The sequence below is a fragment of the Panthera onca genome, chromosome X, assembly GCF_046562875.1.
Source record: "Panthera onca isolate mPanOnc1 chromosome X, mPanOnc1 haplotype 2, whole genome shotgun sequence".
Lineage (NCBI taxonomy): Eukaryota > Metazoa > Chordata > Mammalia > Carnivora > Felidae > Panthera > Panthera onca.
The window spans coordinates 69482421-69502468 of record NC_138357.1 but is presented as its reverse complement, the minus strand read 5'-3'; the positions used below and the strand labels follow the sequence as shown (position 1 = coordinate 69502468).

Genomic DNA, 20048 nt, shown 5'->3' with positions numbered 1-20048 from the left:
AAAAAAAAGGCCATAAACAGAAGGTCACCTACTGTATGATTTAATTTATATGAAATTTTCAGAAGGGATAAATCCATAAATACAGAAAATAAATTAGAATTTGCCAGGGACTTGTTTGGGGGCTTGAAGAGGGGATGAGTGATAAGGGGTACAGGGTTTCTTTTTGGGGTGATGAAAATGTTCTGAAATTAGTGGTGAGAGTTACACCAGTCTGTGAGTTTACTAACAACTACTGAATCATACTCTTTGAAATGGTAATTTTTATGGTATCCGAATTACATCTCAAAAAAAAAAAAAAAAAAGGAGCTTCGAGGCAGGTCAACTTTACACAGAGAAAGTTGTGTGATTTTACATGTCTCATGATACATCCTTCATTCTAATATAAATGCCTTCAATGGTTCAAAGTACATTTATAGATTTCTCATTGTTCTTCCCATATCCTACATCATTTAGTACAGTGCCTTGCAAAATGTATGACCTTATTAATCATTTTAGGTGTGAAATATATGTATTCATCTCCTTAAGTCTCCTACTAAAAAACATTACACAACCTTCATATTTTATTTTTTTCCACTCACCCATAAATTTCCTGAGGCTAAGCATCATGGTAGATTCATTCCAATATTCTCTTTCCACACTCAAACATCACTTTTATTCCCACCTTGTACCTAGTATAGTGTCTGATACACAAATACTGCTTATAATTCTTTTAAAACTCCTTTTATTTTCTGCTTCCCAACTGAACCTAATCTTCTTGAGGACCAATACTGGGTTTAATTCACATTTGTATTCTTTACCATCCTCTCTTGAATAGCCCTATTCTTTACATGCAAGTTCTTTTTTTTTTTTTCTCTCTTCCAAGTTTTTATTTAAATTCAAGTTAGTGTAGTATTCATTACACTACACATACAGTGTAGTATTGGTTTCAGGAGTAGAACCCAGTGATTCATCACTTCCATATAACACCCAGTGCTCATCCTAGCAAGTGCCCTCCTTAATGCTCATCACCCATTTAGCCCACCCCTCCCACTTCCCCTCCAGCAGCCCTCAGTTCATTCTCTATAGTTAAGATTCTGTTATGGTTTGCTGCCTCCTCTGTTTTTATCTTATTTTATTTTTTCTTCCCTTCCCCATGTTCATCTGTTTTGTTTCTTAAAATCCATGAGTCAAATCATATGGTTATTTGTCTTTCTCTGACTTATTTTGCTTAGCATAATACACTCTAGTTCCATCTATGTCATTACAAATGGCAAGATTTCATTCTTTTTGATGGCTGAGTAATATTCCAATACATATGTGTGTATACATATACATATATATATCATATATCATATATCATATATATAAATCACCTTTTCTTTATCCATTCATCATTCAATGGATATTTGGGTTCTTTCCATAATTTGGCTACTGTTGATAGTGCTGCCATTAACATTGGGGTGCATGTGCCCCTTTAAATTAGCATTTTTGTATTCTTTGGATAAATACCTAGTCAGGCAATTGCTGGGTCGTAGGGTAGTTCTATTTTTCACTTTTTGAGGAACCTATATACCGTATTCCAGAGTGGCTGCACCAGTTTGCATTCCCACCAACAGTGCAAGAGGGTTCCCCTTTTCTCTGCATCCTCACCAACATCTCATGTTTCCTGAGTTGTTAATTTTAGCCATTCTGACAGGTGTGAGGTGGTATCTCATTGTCATTTTGATTTGTATTTCCCTGATGATGAATGATGTTGAGCATTTTTTCATGTGTCTGTTAGCCATTTGTATGTCTTCTTTGGTGAAATGCCCATTCATGTCTTCTGCCCATTTTTTAACTGGATTATTTATTTTTTGGGTATTGTGTGTGATATGTTCTTTACAGATTTACATGTAAGTTCTTAATGAATGAATAAATTATGTTATATCTGCTCTCCCGTTTGCCACATCAAATTGTACTTTTTCCCAATTCATGTTTTAAATGAATGCATTCTAGTCTAACTATGCGTGCATCTATCATTTGGACTGTCATTATAGGTTCATGACTCATTTATTTGTCTTAAAAATAAATGCAAAGGTAAGAGAAACTCTTGTCCCAGGGATCATTGCCTGTGCAATTATCTTTGTAAATTCTCTGAGAGTTTGGCAAATATGGCTGAATGATGGTGAAATCCCAACTCTTCTTTTGTCTCTTTGGATTTTATATTGCAGGAGACAGTTTTCTTACTTTTGAAACATTTACAATGAGAGAGGAAAACTGGGCTCTCACAGAGAATGGAATAGGAACTGACTGGACCAGGAGTCCAGGAAACCAACAGGATCAGCCTCGAAGAGCAGATATTGTAGCTTGGCCATCAAACTCTGCCTCTGGTGTTTTCTGGACGCATTTTTCTTGGGATCAAGGAAGTTAGACTAGGAGAAATGTGAATGGTAGAGGCAGGGATATGAAGTTTCTACCTTTGCTATCAATAGAGCTTTTCTCCGCTTAGGTCTCTGGGTCCAGCACCTCTCAATCTGAAACACCACTAAATAAAACAGTGCATCAGGTTTTCCCCCACTAAAATTGACTAGCAGCGTCACAAGCCTATTCTTCTAGTAGTTCTTCCTCCTGATTATTTATTTATATGTATTTCTTTAAAATCCAAATGGTCCTGGGGCACCTGGGTGGCTCAGTAGGTTAAGCGTCCAGCTTTGGCTCAGGTCATGTTCTTGCGGTTCATGAGTTCAAGCCCCATGTTGGGCTCTGTGTTGACAGCTCAGAACCTCAAGTCTGTCCTGGATTCTGTGTCTACCTCTCTGCCTCTCCCATGCTTGCTCTCTCTTTCTCTCTCAAAAAGAAACATTAAAAAAATTAAAATCCAAATGGTCCTTTGTTCCAGGCATAAAAAGTCCTGAGAGTCATCAGAGCAAAACTGCAATAGATTTCACTCAATTTTCTCTACTTTTCTATTTACAATTAAATCACTGCAGAGAGATGTCGTGTACCTAGCTTAAAATAAATACACTTTGTAGTACAACCAAATCCCCTGCAATACTCAGAATTGATTCTATATTTACCCTAGGTTGTCTGCCTGACTCCCTCCTCTCTTAGGATAAGTAATTTCTCAAGAGGTCAGCAGTTCCTTCTGCAATTGACTTCTGGTGTCTGCCCTACCAGTTTCCAAGATGTGCTCAAACTTGTCTAAACTCCAGGCAATGACACACTTTAAGCTTAAGATAAGACCTCTTCATTTCACTACACAGGTTACTGACAAGACAGATTGGCTTTATGTAGTGTTTTACACAAGAATGGCCATAAATCAAGGCCCAGAAGTTTACACATTCTCTACCATTAACCTCTATTTGAAGGTAACAATTTTGAAAATAAAGAAAGGAAAAGTAATGATGCAAATAAATAGAATAAGAGGTGTTCTGTGCTGGGTTCTTGTAGAAAGCTAGAGATGACATTAGAATGTAGACAGAAATTATGCCTTTGGAAAGGGATTAGGACCTCTAAATTGTCTTTTCCTTACTTATGCAGCACAAACCCTCCCCTACTAATCTTTCACACCATTCATACACGATGCTTCACAAAGAAGTTTCAGCCTCCTTTTTAAAAAATGTTTTGGGAGCTGGCATCCAGCTAGTGTATTTTCCCTCATGGAGAGGGATAGAAAAAAAGATAAAGATTTTGATAAACATAAAGGCTTCTTAAAGGAGTCACCACTTGAGCTGAGTCAAAAAAGAGGAAGGAGTTTTAGGATGGAGAAAAGCATCCCAACACCTTTATGGAGATGTTTTCTGTTATAGAATTAAACAAGGAAGCAGATTGTTTTGATTTCAGTTTTGTCACTGACTCAATGTGTGAATTTAGGCCCAAACTCTTCCTATTTCTGTCTTCAGTTTTCCCATCTTTTCAATTAGTTGAAGTACACGGTTATCTCTAGCAGCACGAGGATCACTGGAGCAAAAAGAAATATGTTCTGTCCACTCTAACACTAGCTGTTGCAGCTTTTGGAATACTGGTTCACTATATATGGGCTTTGGTTTCCTCATTTATAAAATTGGGAAATTCAGTCCCCCAGCTTACCTTACAAAGTTGTAATAATTAGGTAAAATAACAGAAATACAGTTTTGTCTATTATAAAATTCTGTACACTTGTGAGGTAACTGACAGTCGAGGAGAACGAGACATCCAGAAATGTAGAAGGAAGAAAGGAGTGGAGGCAAAGGTAAAAGAAATCGGGGGGGGGGGGGGGAGAAAGAAAGAAAAGGACGCAGAAAGTAGCAATTCCGTTGAAGATAAAGGCAGAGAGAGAGGAGGAAGTGCAAGCTCTCTGGAAGCCTGGGGGACGGGCCACAGTGAGACTGGGTCACGTTGCCGGCGGAGCCATTTGAGCAGTGCACGGCGGTTGGGCGCAGGACCTATTTGGCTGTGACGCTCACTCCAGGTTTTTAGCGCCCTATCCCCTAGGGCTCATCTAAGACTTAAAATGGCGGCGTTTGTACCGAGGGAAAGTACCGACCAAGTACCGGGTGTGGAAAGCAGCCAATGGACAAATCTATTAAGGAAAGTACAGAAACCCGCTAATTTTTTGTTTTGTGGTGAGTGCTGAGTTTCACGTCAGCTAGAAAAATGTCCGTTAATAAGGCTGCATACTTGGGGATCGCGTGGCCTGCCTGAGTGGGGGAGGAGCTGGCCTGCTGTTCATTTTACTCTCTTGCCTCTGTAAAATATCGGAGAATAATTTCTCTTTTTTTAGTCACTTACCACCACGGATGAAGTTAGACGGTTGCGGATACTAGCTTGTAGGGATTCTGAGCCGTTTTCCTCTCTTTTTAACTTGTTTAAATGGGTTTTTATTGACACCACGCCGACGCCAGAACGCTTTCAGTAACAGCCTAACCCGTTGGACCTACCTTATTTCCTTTGTGTTGCATTTCGCGTGCAAAGGTTGTTTTGATAAACTAATCAGTTTGTAGCATACTTATTATGGGCTAGATTTAAAATTTTTTTGTATCCTTTGTATAGGTCTCAGATGAGGACTTCTGGGCATACATTTATTCTGGAAGCACATTGTTCTGTTCAGAAGTAGGGGTGTGTGTGTGTACAGGTAATCTCTTGGGGGAATTGTTACATTATTTTGTGGATTATTACCTTGATGATTCACTAAGAAAAGAGCTAGATTTTTCATGTTCAAATCTTTTGGTGAAAATATGTTTATGTTAAGCGTAGCATATTTGGGGAAGACTAAAACGTTTGCAGCTTTATTTTTATGAGGAGTAACTGAAAACAACCTGTATATCCATCTATATAGGACATTTATGTTATGAAATATTTTGCAGCTGTGGAAACAGATTTACCTCTTCACACACTTTAGATCTAGAGAATGATATAATGGATTGTTATGTGAGAAAAGCAAGTTACAGAATATCTAGTATGCTGTTTTTGGTGGGAGGAATGGTGAGGGAATGTAAGATTAACTTTCTTTGTCTTTTTGGGGGGGGCTTTCCACATATGTTATGAAGTACTTAAGATATACAAACATAAAGAATAATACAATGAGAGATGCAAAAAAAAAAAAAAAAAATACAGTGAACCTCTGTTTTCACCATCCAAACATAAAAATAAAATATTACCATCATAGTTGAAGTTCTCTGTGTACTCATCCCTGAATGTGTCCCTTTCTTCCTTCATCCCCAGAGGTAACTGTTATTTTAAACAGTGATTATATTTCCCATGCATTTCTTAAACTTTTGTGACACGTGAACTTCTAGCATGGATTAGTTTTTTAAATAAGTTTTGAAGAGAAATTTTAAAAAGAAAAGTCAATAAAAAAGAGGAGTTTTAAAGTGCCTGTTATGTGGATTATAGTAAAGGGGCCATTTGAAATTTCTTTTAAGTTGCGGGCAGAATCTAATTAAAAAAAAAACAAAAACAGGAAATAAGTGTTGGTAAGGAAGTAGAGAAATTGGAACTGGTGTACATTGTTTTGGGGATATAAAATGGTGCAGCCACTGTGGAAAATAAAAATAGATTGCCAGTTTATAGGTTAAACACGGAATTACCATGCTTCCTTGCCAACACTTGTTATTTCCTGTTTTTGTTTTGTTTTGTTTTGTTTTTTAATTCAACCATGTTAGTGTGTTTGAAGTGGTGAGTCCTTATGGATTAGATCTGTGTTTTTCTAAAGACTGATTTGGGGTATGTTTTCATGTCCTTGTTGAACATTTGTATGTTTCTTTGCAGAAATGTCTATTCAAATCCTTTGCCCATTTTTTAATTTAGGGTTTTTTTTTTTGTTGCTGTTGTTGAGTTGTAAGAATTCTTTATATATTTTGAACTGTTATATATTTGATTTGAAATTTCCCATTCTGTAGGTATTTTTCACACTTTATTGATAATGTCGTTTGGCGTACAATTTTTTAAAAGTTGGAAGTCCAATTTGTTTTTTTCTCGTTTGTGCTTTTGGTGTCAAATCTAAGAATTCTTTGTCAAATCCAAAGTCATGAAGTCATACATCTCTATTCTTTTAAATGTTTTATGGTTTTAACTCTTGTATTTATGTCATTGATCCATTTTGAGTTCACTTTTGTATATGATGTGAGGTCCAACTTCATTCTTTTATACGCACATAGCCAATTGACCCAGCACCATATGTTGAAGAGACTGTTTATTCCCTATTGAATGGTCTTGGCACCCTTGTTGATATCAGTTAGCCTTAGATGTGTAAGTTTATTTCAGGTCTTTCATATTCATTCCATTTGTCTCTGTATCTGTCCTTATGCTAGTACCACACTGTTTTGCTTACTATAGATTATAGTAAGTTTTAAAATTGCAAAGTGTCACTCCGCCAACTTTGTTCTTTTTCAAAATTGTTTTGGCTATTCAGGGCCCCTTGCAATTCCATATGAATTTTAGGATCAGCTTGTCCATTTCTTTTTAAGTCATACAGAAAAAAAATAAGAGGAGCTACAAACCAAAAATACAATAATACTGGCATTTATGTTTACCTATGTAGTTATCTTTACCAATGTCTTTTATTTATTCATACACTTTTGAGTTAGTCTTTTATCCTTCCGTTTTAGCCTGAAGAACTCCCTTTGACAGTACGTGTAAGGTAAATCTATTAGCAACGAACTTCTCAGATTTTCTTTATCTGGCAATGTCTTAATTTCTCTTTTCAGTTCTTTTGATGGATATATTGAAATATAGTTCACACATCAGTTACCCGCTTAAGGTGTATCGTTCATTGGTTTTCAGTATATGTGCAACCATCACTACAAACATTTTAGAATGTTTCATCACCCCAAGAAGTCCATGCACTTTAGCCATAAACCCATACCCCTTGAGCCCTACCTGCTCAGCCCTAGGCAACCACTAATCTACTTTTTGTCTACAGATTTCCCAGTTTTGAACATTCTGTATGGATGGAATCAGAATATGTAGTCTGTTGTGTTTGGCTTCTTTCACTTAGCATAATGCTTCAAGGTTTATCCATGTTGTAGCATGTATCAATACTTCATTCCATTTATGACTGAATAATGTTCCACATTATGGATATACCACATTTTGTTTATGCATTCATTTATTGATGTATATTTAAGTTGTTACTGCCTTTGACTATTAAGAATAATTCTGCTGAAATATTCATGTACAAATTTCTTTCTAGAAATGTTTTCATTTCTCTAGGTATATATTTAAGAGTGTTTTTGCTGGGTCATATGGTATCTATGTTTAATTGGGAAACTGTAGACTTTTTTCCAAAGTGGCGGCACCATTTTACATTCACAGCAGCGCGGTATATGAGGGCTCTAACTTGGCTACATTCTCACCAACCATGTCATCATCTGACTTCATCCAATTCTAGCCATCCTAGTGGGTGTGAAATGGTGTCTCATTGTAGTCTTCTTTCCCACAAGGTTAGTCCTCTGACCTTGGTCCTTAGGGAGGGGCAATTTGAATATGCCCCCAATCACCCTGGGATGGCTGGTTTTGTTAGGGCTGTCTTTCCCTGACCACACCCAGCAGCCAAGATCCACTTACTGGGAACTAATTAATTGTTTTCCACAATGCCCTGGGGCATAAACTACTTTGAAAGCAAATGCAGTCAAAACGTGTGTCCTTTGAAGAAATAGTTTCTAAGCTTATTGTTTGATATTTGTTCTGACCCCAGGAGGGCCCCTCCCAGTTGTTTTAGTCTCTAGTTCTCTCCTGCAAACTAGTTTCCCTACAGTTTAGCCTCTGTATTTTGAATGGGCTATTTGGCTTTTGCTCCAACCTCACTTTTCTCACTACTCCTGTAGGCTTGACTTTCTTCAAGCTCTTACAAATGAAGTCAGTCCCTTTGGGAAGAAATTAAGAGCTATCTGTTTTAATGTCTGCTTCTTTCCTCAAACAGAAGCTCTGAGCCTGGTCTCTGGAGGTGGGGTGGGAACAGTGGCAAGTTTCTGAGTGACAATAGTACTTCTTGGAGGGGAGGGTGCAGCCACAGGTCATCTGGTTTTGCTTTTCTCTCCTCACAATCCAGGGCAAGGATGATTAGGGTCCCAGGCTTTTCCATGCACCACACCCAATAAAGTATACATTCTACCAGTGGGGGCCGGAAGGCCTGGAACCCCTGCCTCTCAAGCACACTTGTCTAGGACTCAGCCCTAGCAACAGGCAGCTGGGGGTTGGATGAGAAACTCTGTTCCTCCTGGGAAGAAAGCCCTCTGAATGAGACCTGTGGGGGTAGGGTGGGGACAGAACCCTGTGTTCTTGGTTGCAGGAGTCTTGAGTGGAGGTTCCCCTTCCTTGAGCTGGCATGGGAGAGGGAGGGAGTGGTCTTGGTTCAAATACAACTCATCTTTCTTAGTGAATTTTTGAAGTTGTTCTTGAATGTAGGTTTCTTCATTTGCCTTTTGTCTTTAGGTCAGTTTCCAGAGGCTTTAAATGGCTTAAAAAAGTAGTTTTCATCAGTTTCAGTGCAGAGCAACAGGTCACTTGAGCTCATGCTGTCATGCCATAAATTGTTCTCTTTCCTTTATTTTTGAAAGACATTTTTGTTAGAGATTTGTTGGTTGACAGCTTTTTTCTTTCAGCACTGTAAATATGTCATTGCACTGCTTTCTGGCCTCTGATGATGGGTTACTTTTCTTGCTTTTAGAATTCTGTCTTTTTTTGGGGAGTTTCAACAGTTTGATTATACTACATCTCACTGCATCATTTTGGGTTTATTCTCTTTGGGGTTCATTGAATTTTTTTAAGATATGTAGATTGGCCACTGTTCAAATATTCTTTTTTTTTTTTTTTCTTTTTTAAGTAGGCTTCATGCCCAGTGTGGAACCCAGCACAGAGCCCAATGCAGAGATTGAACATGACCCTGAGATCAAGACCTGAGCTGAGATCAAGACTTGGATGCTTAACCAACTGAGCCACCCAGGTGCTCCTGTTCACATATTTTCTGTGCCTCTTTGATTTTGTTCTGGACCTCTCATTTTGTATATGTTGGTATACTTGATGTTGTTGCTTAGGCTCTTTCCATTTTTCTTCATTTTTTTTTTTTTTTCTTTCTCCACTCCTCAGACTGGATAATCTTTTTTTTTTTTTTTTTTTTAGTGTTTATTTTTGAGAGAGAGCAAATGCGTGAGTCAGTGGGGGGAGGGGCAGAGAGAAAGGGAGACACAGAATCCAATGCAAGCTCTAGGCTCTGAGTGGTCAGCACAGAGTCTGATGTGGGGCTTGAACTCAGGAACTGAGATCATAACCTGAGCTGAAGTCAGACACTTAACCGACTGAGCCACCCAGGTGCCCCAGACTGGATAATCTTAATTTACATATCTTCATGGTCATTTTTTCTTTTTTTGGCCTATTGAAATCTTATGTTGAACCCCTCTAAAATTCAGTGAATTTTGAATTTCAGTTATTGTGCTTGTCAGCAACAGGATTTGTTATTTGGTTCCTTTTTGTAATTTTTGTCTCTTTTTTTAATTAAAAAATTTTTTTTCTGTTATTTATTTTTGAGAGAGAGACAGAGTGTGAGCACGGGAGGGGCAAAGAGAGAGGGAGACACCGAATCCAAAGCAGGCCCCAGGCTCTGAGCTGTCAGCACAGCCTGACACGAGGCTTGCTCGAACTTACAAGCTGTGAGATCATGATCTAAGCCCAAGTTGGACGCTTAGCCGACTGAGCCACCCAGGTGCCCCAGACTGGATAATCCTAATTTACTTACCTTCATGGTCATTTATTCATTTTTTGGCCTATTGAAATCTTACGTTGAACCCCTCTAAAATTCAGTGAATTTTGAATTTCGGTTCTTTTGCTTTTCAGCAACAGGATTTGTATTTGTTCCTTTTTGTAATTTTTGTCTCTTTTTTTAAAAAAGTTTAAAAATTTTTTTTTATTATTTAGTTTTGGGGGAGAGAGAGAGAGAGAGAGAGAGTGAGTGAGTGAGGAAGGGTCAGAGAGAGAGGGAGACACAGAATCTGAAGCAGGCTCCAGGCTCTGAACTGTCAGCACAGAGCCTGACATGGGGCTCGAACTCAAGTTGTGAGATCATGACCTGAGCCGAAGCTGGATGCTTAACCGACTGAGCCACCCAGGCGTCCCAGTAATTTTTGTCTCTTTATTGCTATTTTCTATTTATTGATACACTGTTTCCTGGTTTTCTTTAGTTTTTGTCCATGGTTTCTGTTAGCTCTTTATCATATTTATGATAGTTGATTTTTCTAGTAAGTAATGTCTGGGCTTTCTCAGGGACTCTTTCTGTTAACTTTTTTTCTTTCTGTGAATGGGCCATACGTGTTTCTTTACATGCCTAATAATTTTTTAATGAAAGATTTTCTTGAAAAGTAGGTACTTTGCATTTTGAAGTATGGTGGCTCTGGAAATCAGAGTATTTCCCCCCTCCCCAGGGTTTGTGTTGTTCCATATTGTGGGGTGCAGTCATCTACTTGTTTGATGACTTTTCTAAATGATTTTTGCAGACTATATTCCTTGTTATACGTGAGGAGTAAAGTGTCCATTCCATTATCTTAGTTGTCAGGCAGAAGCCTGATAAGATTTCTTTAAATGACCGAATGGCAGCCCTTTTCTTCATTAAGCACTGTCCTGATTAGAGTAAGTTTCTGATTAGGTTCTGGAGTTCTGTAAAAGATTCTTACGTTTTTTGCCAGCTTAATAATTTCAGTGGAAGAATGGATCCTAGGAGCTCCATATTCTCCCATTTTTGGTGTTGTCCTCTCATGTCATACATTTTGGTTTGTGATTTCATTATAATTCAGTTCACAGAAATTTCTATTAATTTTGCTTCTGATTTCTTCTTAGTTTCATGGGTAATTTAGAAATGTAGTATTTAATTTCTAAGTATTTGTGGAATCCTGAATTTTTGTTTTGATTTTGAATTTTAAAAATTCCATTGTGTTAGGGGCATCTGGGTGGCTCAGTTGGTTGAGTGTCTGACTTCAGCTCAGGTCGTGATCTTGTGGTTTGTGGGTTTGAGCCATGCATCGGGCCCTGTGCCCTCAGCTCGGAGCCTGGAGCCTGCTTTGGATTCTATGGCTCCCTCTCTCTGTGCCCCTTCCCTGCTCGCTCTCTCTTTCTGTCTCTCAAAAAATAAATAACAGTAAAAAAAATTAAAGATAAAAATCTATCATGTTGGAGAACATACTCTGTATGATTTCAGTCCTAAAGTTCTTCAAGGTATGGTTTGTGGGTGAAATTGGGCCTGTTGCCTGACTTTGTATGGCTGGTAAACTATGAGTAATTTTACGTTTTTAAGTGGTTTAAAAAATTTACAAGCAGAATTGTATTTCTTAACCCGTGAAAATCATGTGAATTTCAAATTTCAGTGTCCATAAGTAGTTTTACTGGTATACAATTATACTTACCTGCATACATATTGTCTATGGATACTTTCATTCTACAAAAACAGAATTGAGTAATTAAGACAGTGTCCATGTGGCCTGCAAAGACTAAAATATTTACTGGCTCTTTAAAAAATAATTTTTTTATGTTTATTTATTTTTGAGAGAGGGAGAGATAGAATGTGAGCAGGGGAGGGTCAGAGAGAGAGAGGGAGACACAAATCTGAAGCAGGCTCCAGGCTCTTAGCTGTCAGTTCAGAGCCTGACATGGGGCTTGAACTCAGGAATGGTGAGATCATGACCTGTGCTGAAGTTGGATGCTTAACCCACTGAGACACCCGGGTGCCCCTGACTCTTTTTTAAATGTTTAGTTTTGAAAGAGGGAGAGAAGGGGGGAGGGTGGACAGAGAGGGGAGAGACAGGAGACAGAGGATCCAAAGGAGGCTCTGTGCTATCTGCAGAGGGCCCTACTGTGAGATCATGACCTGAGCCAAAATCAAGAGTTGGACACTTAACCAACTGAGCTACCCAGGCGCCCCTTACTGACTTGTAATGAAAGGGTTTGCTTACCCTTAGTTTATTTTTTTTTATACGTTTATTTTTTTTTAAATTTGTTTTTTTTAACATTTATTTATTTTTGAGACAGAGAGAGAGCATGAACAGGGGAGGGTCAGAGAAAGAGGGAGACACACAGAATCTGAAACAGGCTCCAGGCTCCGAGCTGTCAGCACAGAGCCCGACGCGGGGCTCGAACCCACGGACCGCGAGATCATGACCTGAGCCGAAGTCGGATGCTCAACCGACTGAGCCACCCAGGCGCCCCTAGTTTATTTTTTTTAATGTTTATTTATTTTGAGAAAGAGAGACATAGCGAGCAGGGGTGGGGCAGAGAGAGAGGGAGACAGAGAATTCCAAGCAAGCTCCTCACTGCCAGCATGGAGCCTGATGTGGGGCTCAAACCCATGAATCTCGAGATCATGACCTGAGCCAAAACCAACAGTCTGATGCTTAACCAACTGAGCCACCCAGGTGCTCCTACCCTTAGTTTAAACAAACATCCCTTGTACCTGTTACTCTATATTATGCTATCACCACAATAGCACTCAACAATAATTGAGAAAAGATTTTATGCTATAGCATTTCTCTTAAACATGAGTAAATATATTCTTTCTGCATCTTACCATTTTGCCCCTTTGAAAGGCAGAGATAAAAGCACACCGAACAAAAATATTGGTGACTGATATATGAGGAAAACTACAGCTATCTTATGCAGATAATTTTTTTTGTATTAGAACTTTCTGCACATCTCTTCCATTCTGATTTCTTTCCAAACTTAAATATACCAAAGGTAATAAATATTAAACCATTTTTATTCAAACTAATCTGTCTTTACTAATGTACACATAAGCATTGTGTGTAGTTATAATCAATCTGTCTTAAAAATACCATTTTATATTTCACTTTTTAATGTTCTTTCTTAAAGTGTTATTTTATATCTATCAATATGGGCCCCAGAGCTGTAGTTTCAAATAGGTTTTTAGTATTGAATTTCTTTTTTCTCTTTTTTACTCTTTGACCCCTTCACCCATTTGTCCTCCCACTCCATTCGTCTGGCAACCGCTAGTCTGTTCTTTGTATCTGTGAGTTTGGTTTTGTTGTTTTAGATTTTACATATAAGGGAACTCAATACAGAACTTGTCTTTCTCTGTCTGATTTATTTCATTTAGCATAATGCACTTGAGATCCATTCATGTTGCAAATGGCAATATTTCATTCTTTTTTATGGCTGAATAATATTGTATAATATACACTATACTTTCTTTATTCATTCATCCATCAATGGACACTTACATTGTTTCCATGTCTTGGCTGTTGTAAATAATGCTTCAGTGAACAGGGAAATTCATATGTCTCTTGGAGATCCTGATTTTAATTCTTTTGTATATATGCCCATAAGGGGAATTGCTGAATCATATGGTAGTTCTATTTTTAATTTTTTGAGGAACCTCTGTACTGTTTTCAATAGTGGCTCTACCAGTTTACATTCCCACCAACAGTGCACAAGAGTTCCTTTGTCTCTACACCCTCACAGACACTTGCCATTCCTTTTCTTTTTGATAAAAATCATTCTAATAGGTATGAGGTGATAATCTCATTGTGGTTAACATTGTTATTTGCATTTTCCTGATGATTAGTGATGTTGAGCATCTTTTCATGTACATGTTGGCTATCTGGATGTCTTTGGAAAAAAAGTCTATTCAGATCTTCTGCCCAATTTTTAAGTTGGATTTTTATCTATCTTATGACAGTAATTTTTGACTACCAATATGGTGGAAAAGAGTGGCAAGGTAACAAACGTTTTTACTTTGAAAAGTGAATAAAGTAGATTAAAGAAATAATATTACGCCGGCATAGATCTGGAAAATATGAGGAGAGAAATCTATCAATTGAAGCTGACTCCAGAATGATATAGATGATAGAGTTAATGGTTTAAAGACTTTACAGTTATTATGAATGTAGAGGAAAGACTGAAAATGTTAACTTGTATGAAAGATATAAAAAAGATTTCAACTTCTGAGAATTAAAAGTGTAATTTTTTAAATGTTTATTTAGAGAGAAAGAGAGAGACAGAGCACAAGTAGTGGAGGGGCAGAGAGAGAGGGAGACACAGAATCTGAAGCAGGCTCCAGGCTCTGAGCTGTCAGCACAGAGCCCGATGTGGGGCTCACACCCACAAACCGCAGTCGGATGCCCAACTGACTGAGCCACCCATGTACCCCTGGTTTTTAAATTTTAAGATGTCGAGAGAGTTTCTCATCATCTTCCTGTTATTAATTTCTAGATTAGTTATATTGCAGTTTGAGGTAATACTTTGTATACTTTCAATTTTTCTATGTGTGTTAAGCTTTGCTTTATGTGAGTATTCTGTATGTACTTAAAAAGAATGTGAATCCTGCTGTTGTTGGATTGTTTATAACTACTGAAAACATTTCCTTGGTTGATAATCTTGTTCAGTCTTCTATACCCTTGCTGATTTTATGCCTGTTAATTCTACTACTCACAGGAAAGTGTTGAAGTCTTTATACTTGTTGATTTGTATTTCTTTTGTCAGTTTTTTTTCTCATGTGTTATGAGGCTCTATTAGGTGCATATATGTTTAGCATTGCTGTGGCTTCTGGTTGAATTGACCCTTTTATCATATGTAATTCCCCTCATTTTCCCTGGTAATTTTCTTTGCTCTGAAATCTGTTTTTGCATTTAATGTATAAAATAGCCAGTCCTGTTGTTTGGTTGGTGTTTACATGGTGTGTATTTTCATATTCCTTTACTTTTAGTCTTCCTGTATAAATATATCTGAAGTCTTTCTTGTAGATAGGATATTGTGTCATGGTTTAGGCTCTTTCTTTCTGTCATTCTCACAATTTCTGTGTTTGAGTTTTAGTGCTTAGGTAATTTATATTTAATGTAATATTGATATGTTATATTTGGATTTAGGTTTACTACTTTATTCTTTGTTTTTTTTTTGTTCCTTTTTTGTTTCTCTTTCTCCCCCCGCCCCCCACCCCCTTTGTGCCTTCTTTTGGGTTATTTGAATACTTTTTAGTTTTCCTTTTTAAGTATTTGTTTTAGGAGTTATACAATACTTATTTAAGTTTTCACTGTCTTTTACCCTATAATTTGGAATGTAGAAACCTTAACATCTTTTAGGTTCCTTAACTCTCTTTCATGCTATAATGTCATATATCGCATCAGCATACATTGAAAACTATCAGATGCTCGTATTTTTTGTTTTCAACCCTAAAACGATTTTAATTTTTTTTTTTTTAACGTTTATTTATTTTTGAGACAGAGAGAGACAGAGCATGAACAGGGGAGGGGCAGAGAGAGGGAGACACAGAATCTGAAACAGGCTCCAGGCTCTGAGCTGTCAGAGAGCCCGACGCGGGGCCTGAACTCACGGACCGTGAGATCATGACCTGAGCCGAAGTCGGACGCTTAACCGACCAAGCCACCCAGACGCCCCTAAAACGATTTTAAAGAATTCAAGAGAGATAAATAATCTATTGCATTATCCAGATAAATGTTTGTTGCTCTTTATTCTTGATGATTCAGAATTCCTTCTGGTGTTTCCCTTCTACATGAAGAACTTTTAGCAATTCTTTAGATAAGATCTGAGGGGCTATATATGCTTAGTTTTCTATCATCTGAGAATGTCTTTTATTTTCATTCTTACAAGTAATTTTTCTGGATAGATTATTTTAGGCTAACATTCCCTTTCTTTCAGCCATTTAAACATGTGCACCACTTCCTTTGGCTTCCCTAGTTTCTGATGGGAAATCAATTGAATCATTATTTCTCTATATGGTAACGTTTTATTTTTTTTTCTTACTGCTTGTATAATATTTTATTTGGTTTCACTTTTTGGCAGTTTTATTATGATATATCTGGCTGTGGATTTCTTTGTGCTTATCCCTTTGAAGTTTTCTTAGTTACTTGAATCTGTAGGTCTATGTGTATTGCAAACTTTAGAAAGTTTTCATGCATTAATTTTTTCAAATATTTTCAGTCCTACACTCTTTCTCTTACCTTCTGTTATTGTCTCATAGTTCCCTGAGCCTTTGTACATTTATGCTCATTTATGCTATTAGCATTGGATGGTTTCTATTTATCTCTTTAAGTTCCTTTGTCATCTCCATTGTGCTTTTGAGTGTGTCCATTTATTTATTTTTTAATTTTAGTTATTATATTTTTAACTTTAGAATTTTCACTTTTTTTGATATCCTATTTATTGACAAGATTGTCACTTTCAATATTTGTTGCAAAATGTTTGTGGTTGCTTTTCTCAGCATTTTTATAATAGTTATTTTAAGGTCTTTATCAGATAGTTTCAAGAACTGTCATCTTGTTGGCATTTTTCATGATTTAATTCATGTTATGCAGCCTTGGCAATAATGCAGTAGAAGCAGTGCTGTGCCATTCTCTGTGCATCATGTTGTACATGTTGTCAGTATGTCTTAATACATGTGATGGTAACTTTCATCTCTTGGTTAAAGTGTACCAAAGTTGTAAAGGAGATGTGATATATGTATACAATGGAATATTACTCAGCCATAAAAAATGGAATCATTCCATTTGTAACAACATGGGTGTATCTAGCAAGTATTATGCTAAGAGAAATAGTCAGAGAAAGACAAATACTGTATGATTTCACTTGCATGTGGAATTTAAGAAATAAAAGAAATGAACAACAGAAAAACAAACTGGGACACCGGGTGGCTTAGTCTGGTAAGTGTCTGCTTTGGCTCAGGTCATGATATTGTCGTTCGTGGGTTCGAGCCCTGCATCGGGCTCTGCTGAAAGCATAGAGCTTGGAACCTGCTTCAGATTCTGTGTCTCCCTCTCTCTGCTCCTCCCCAACTCGTGCTTGCATGCTCTCTCTCTCTCAAAAATAAATAAATATTTTTAAAATATGTAAAAAAGGAGACAAACCAAAAAACAGACTCTTAGCTGTGGAAAACAAACTGATGGTTACCAGAGTGGAGATGGAATGGGGGGATGGGTGAAATAGGTGATGGGGATTAAGTGTACACTTATTTTGATGAGTACTGAATGATATATAGAATTGTTGAATCATTATGTTGTAAACCTGACAGTAATATAACACTGTGTGTTAACTATAATGGAATTAAAATTTTTAAAAAAGAACAACAAAAAAATAAAGTGTTACCAACGTTTTCCACTGTAAAGTTGTTGCTTTTCTCTTTCAGTTTGATATGTTTCTTGTGGGGATCTACTTTGAGATTTTGCATATGTCATGTTTTTCATCTTACTTTCACCCACTGAAATTATCTATCCATGCCTCTTAACCTGCCACAATGATTATATTAGTGTTTGTTTCAAGGTTATTCCTTCTATGTTTAGTAATTGGAAGTCTGTAAGGAATAGCTGTGCCTTCTCTCCACTTTATTTATTTAATTAAATATTTATTAATTAGTATAGACTCATTGATACTTACTTCATTCTTTGGTTGTAATCTAATACTATCATTTTGTTGTAATGGCTCTGAGGTTTTGCCATTGGGCTTTTCTTTGGGTTAGCTCCTGTGTCCTTTTGATATGCCCCCATGGATTTTGAGTATTGCTCTACTTTCTCACATCACAATATGTATTAGGCATAACTTGTTTTTTTCCCACCCAACTCTGGAATCAACCATTTTACTAAGGGATCTTGGTTCCTGTGCCCATTGTTATTGGGGTGTCATTGTTTTTAGGTCCTCTCAGTCGACAGAATTAGGAAGTGTAAGTTTATAGTCACAAACATAGGCATCCTTATTTCTGTAAGTATTCTTCTATACATATGTGTTTGTGTGGTTGTGTGTATGTAAAACCATGAATTCATATTTATATGTGTGATTCTAAATAAAAGCACAGGGTTCATTCTCTTCTAATCTTCCAATTTTTCTTTTCTTTTTTTTAAGTTATTAAATTTGTTTTGAGAGAGTTAGAGACAGTATGAGCAGGGGATGAGCAGAGAGAGAGGAAGAGAGAATACTAAGCAGGCTCCACACCGCCAGCACAGAGCCCAGCACAGGGCTTGAACTCACAGAACCGTGAGATCATGACCTGAGCCAAAACCAAGAGTCGGACACTTAAGCAACTGAGTCATCCGGGCACCCCTAATCTTCCCACTTTTTTAAAAAAATTTTTTTAATGTTTATTTATTTTTGAGAGAGCATAAGTGGGGAAAGGGCAGAGAGAGGGAGATAAAGAACTGAAGCAGGCTCCAGGCTCTGAGCCGTTCGCACAAAACCTTATGCGGTACTTGAACCCGTGAACTGTGAGATCATGACCTAAGCTTGGTTTCAGCTCAGGTCATGATCTTGTGGTTTGTGGGATTGAGCCCCACATTGGGCTCCACACTGACAGCATATAGCCTGCTTGGGATTTTCTCCCTCTCTCTCTGCCACTTCCCTGCTCGTGCATGTGCGTTCTCTCAAAATAAATAAACATTTTAAAAAAGTAAAATGGGACACCTAGATGGCTCAGTTGGTAAAGCATCCGACTTCAGCTCAGACCATGACCTCACGTTTATGGGTTCAAGCCTTGCATCAGGGCTCTACACTGACAGCTTGGGGCCTGGAGCCTGCTTTGATTCTCTGCCTCCCTCTCTCTCAGCCCCTTCCCCACTTGTGCTCTCATGCTCTCTCTATCAAAAATAACTTTAAAAATATTAAATAAAAAATAAAATCAGATCTTAATCTGTATAAATATGGTCTGTGTATTTTTTAAAAATTAAACTTTTATATTGAAATAATTGTAGATACACATTTAGTTGTAGGAAATAATACAGAGATAACCCATGTATTGTTTACTGAATTCTCCCCAATGGTAACATCTTGTAAAACTGTCCAAATGTAACAAGGAAATTGCTTTGATACGGTTCTCTAATCTTTTTCAGATTTCTGAATTTTCATATATTTTTTATTTTAATTTTATTTTCAAATTTTTATTAAATTCCAGTTAGTTAACATAGTGTAATATTAGTTTCAAATGTAGGATTAGTGTCAGATGTAGAATTTAGTGATACGTCACTTACATAAAACACTCAGTGCTCATCACAAGTACCCTCCTTAATACCCATCATCTACTTAACACACCCCATACCCACCAACTCTCCAGTAGCTCTCCAGTAACTCTCATTTTGTTCTGTATATTTAAGAGTCTGTTTCCGGGGCATCTGGGTAGCTCAGTCGGTTAAGCATCTGACTCTTGATTTTATTTTGACTCAGGTCATAATCTCAAGATTTGTGAGATCAAGCCCTACCTCTGTCTCTGGGCTGACAGTGCAGAGCTTGCTTGGGATTCTCTTTCTCCTTCTTTCTCTTCCCCTCCCCTGCTCACTCACTCTCAAATTTAAAAAAATTAGAAAGATGGGGCACATCTGGTCCCCAATCCCCAAAAAGAGTCTGTTTGCAGGTTTGCCTTTCTCTTTTTTTCACCTATGTTTATCTGTTTTGTTTCTTAATTTCCACATATGAGTGAAATCATACGGTATTTGTCTTTCTCTGACTTACTTTGCTTAGCGTAATACCCTCTAGTTCCATCCATGTTGTTGCAAATGGCAAGACTTCATTCTTTTTTATGGGTAATATTCCATCTCTTTTTTATCCACTTATCAGTTGATGGACATTTGGGCTTTTTCCATAATTTGGCTCTTGTTGATAATGCTGCTATAAACATCAGC

The 20048-nt window shown here is 37.4% G+C and overlaps 1 long non-coding RNA gene across 4 annotated transcripts in view; it reads left to right on the top strand.

Moving 5' to 3' along the window:
- The first annotated feature begins 4401 nt into the window (after positions 1-4401).
- Positions 4402-20048, top strand: part of LOC145713887 (uncharacterized) — an 82302-nt gene continuing 66655 nt past the window's right edge. Inside the window, exons 1-3 of one of the 4 annotated variants that reach the window (XR_014136709.1) lie at positions 4402-4562; positions 4990-5071; positions 9263-9382. This is a non-coding gene — a long non-coding RNA (uncharacterized LOC145713887). The remainder of the gene's footprint in view (positions 4563-4989; positions 5072-9262; positions 9383-20048) is intronic. The other 3 variants (XR_014136711.1, XR_014136710.1, XR_014136712.1) reach the window with 3 other exon arrangements.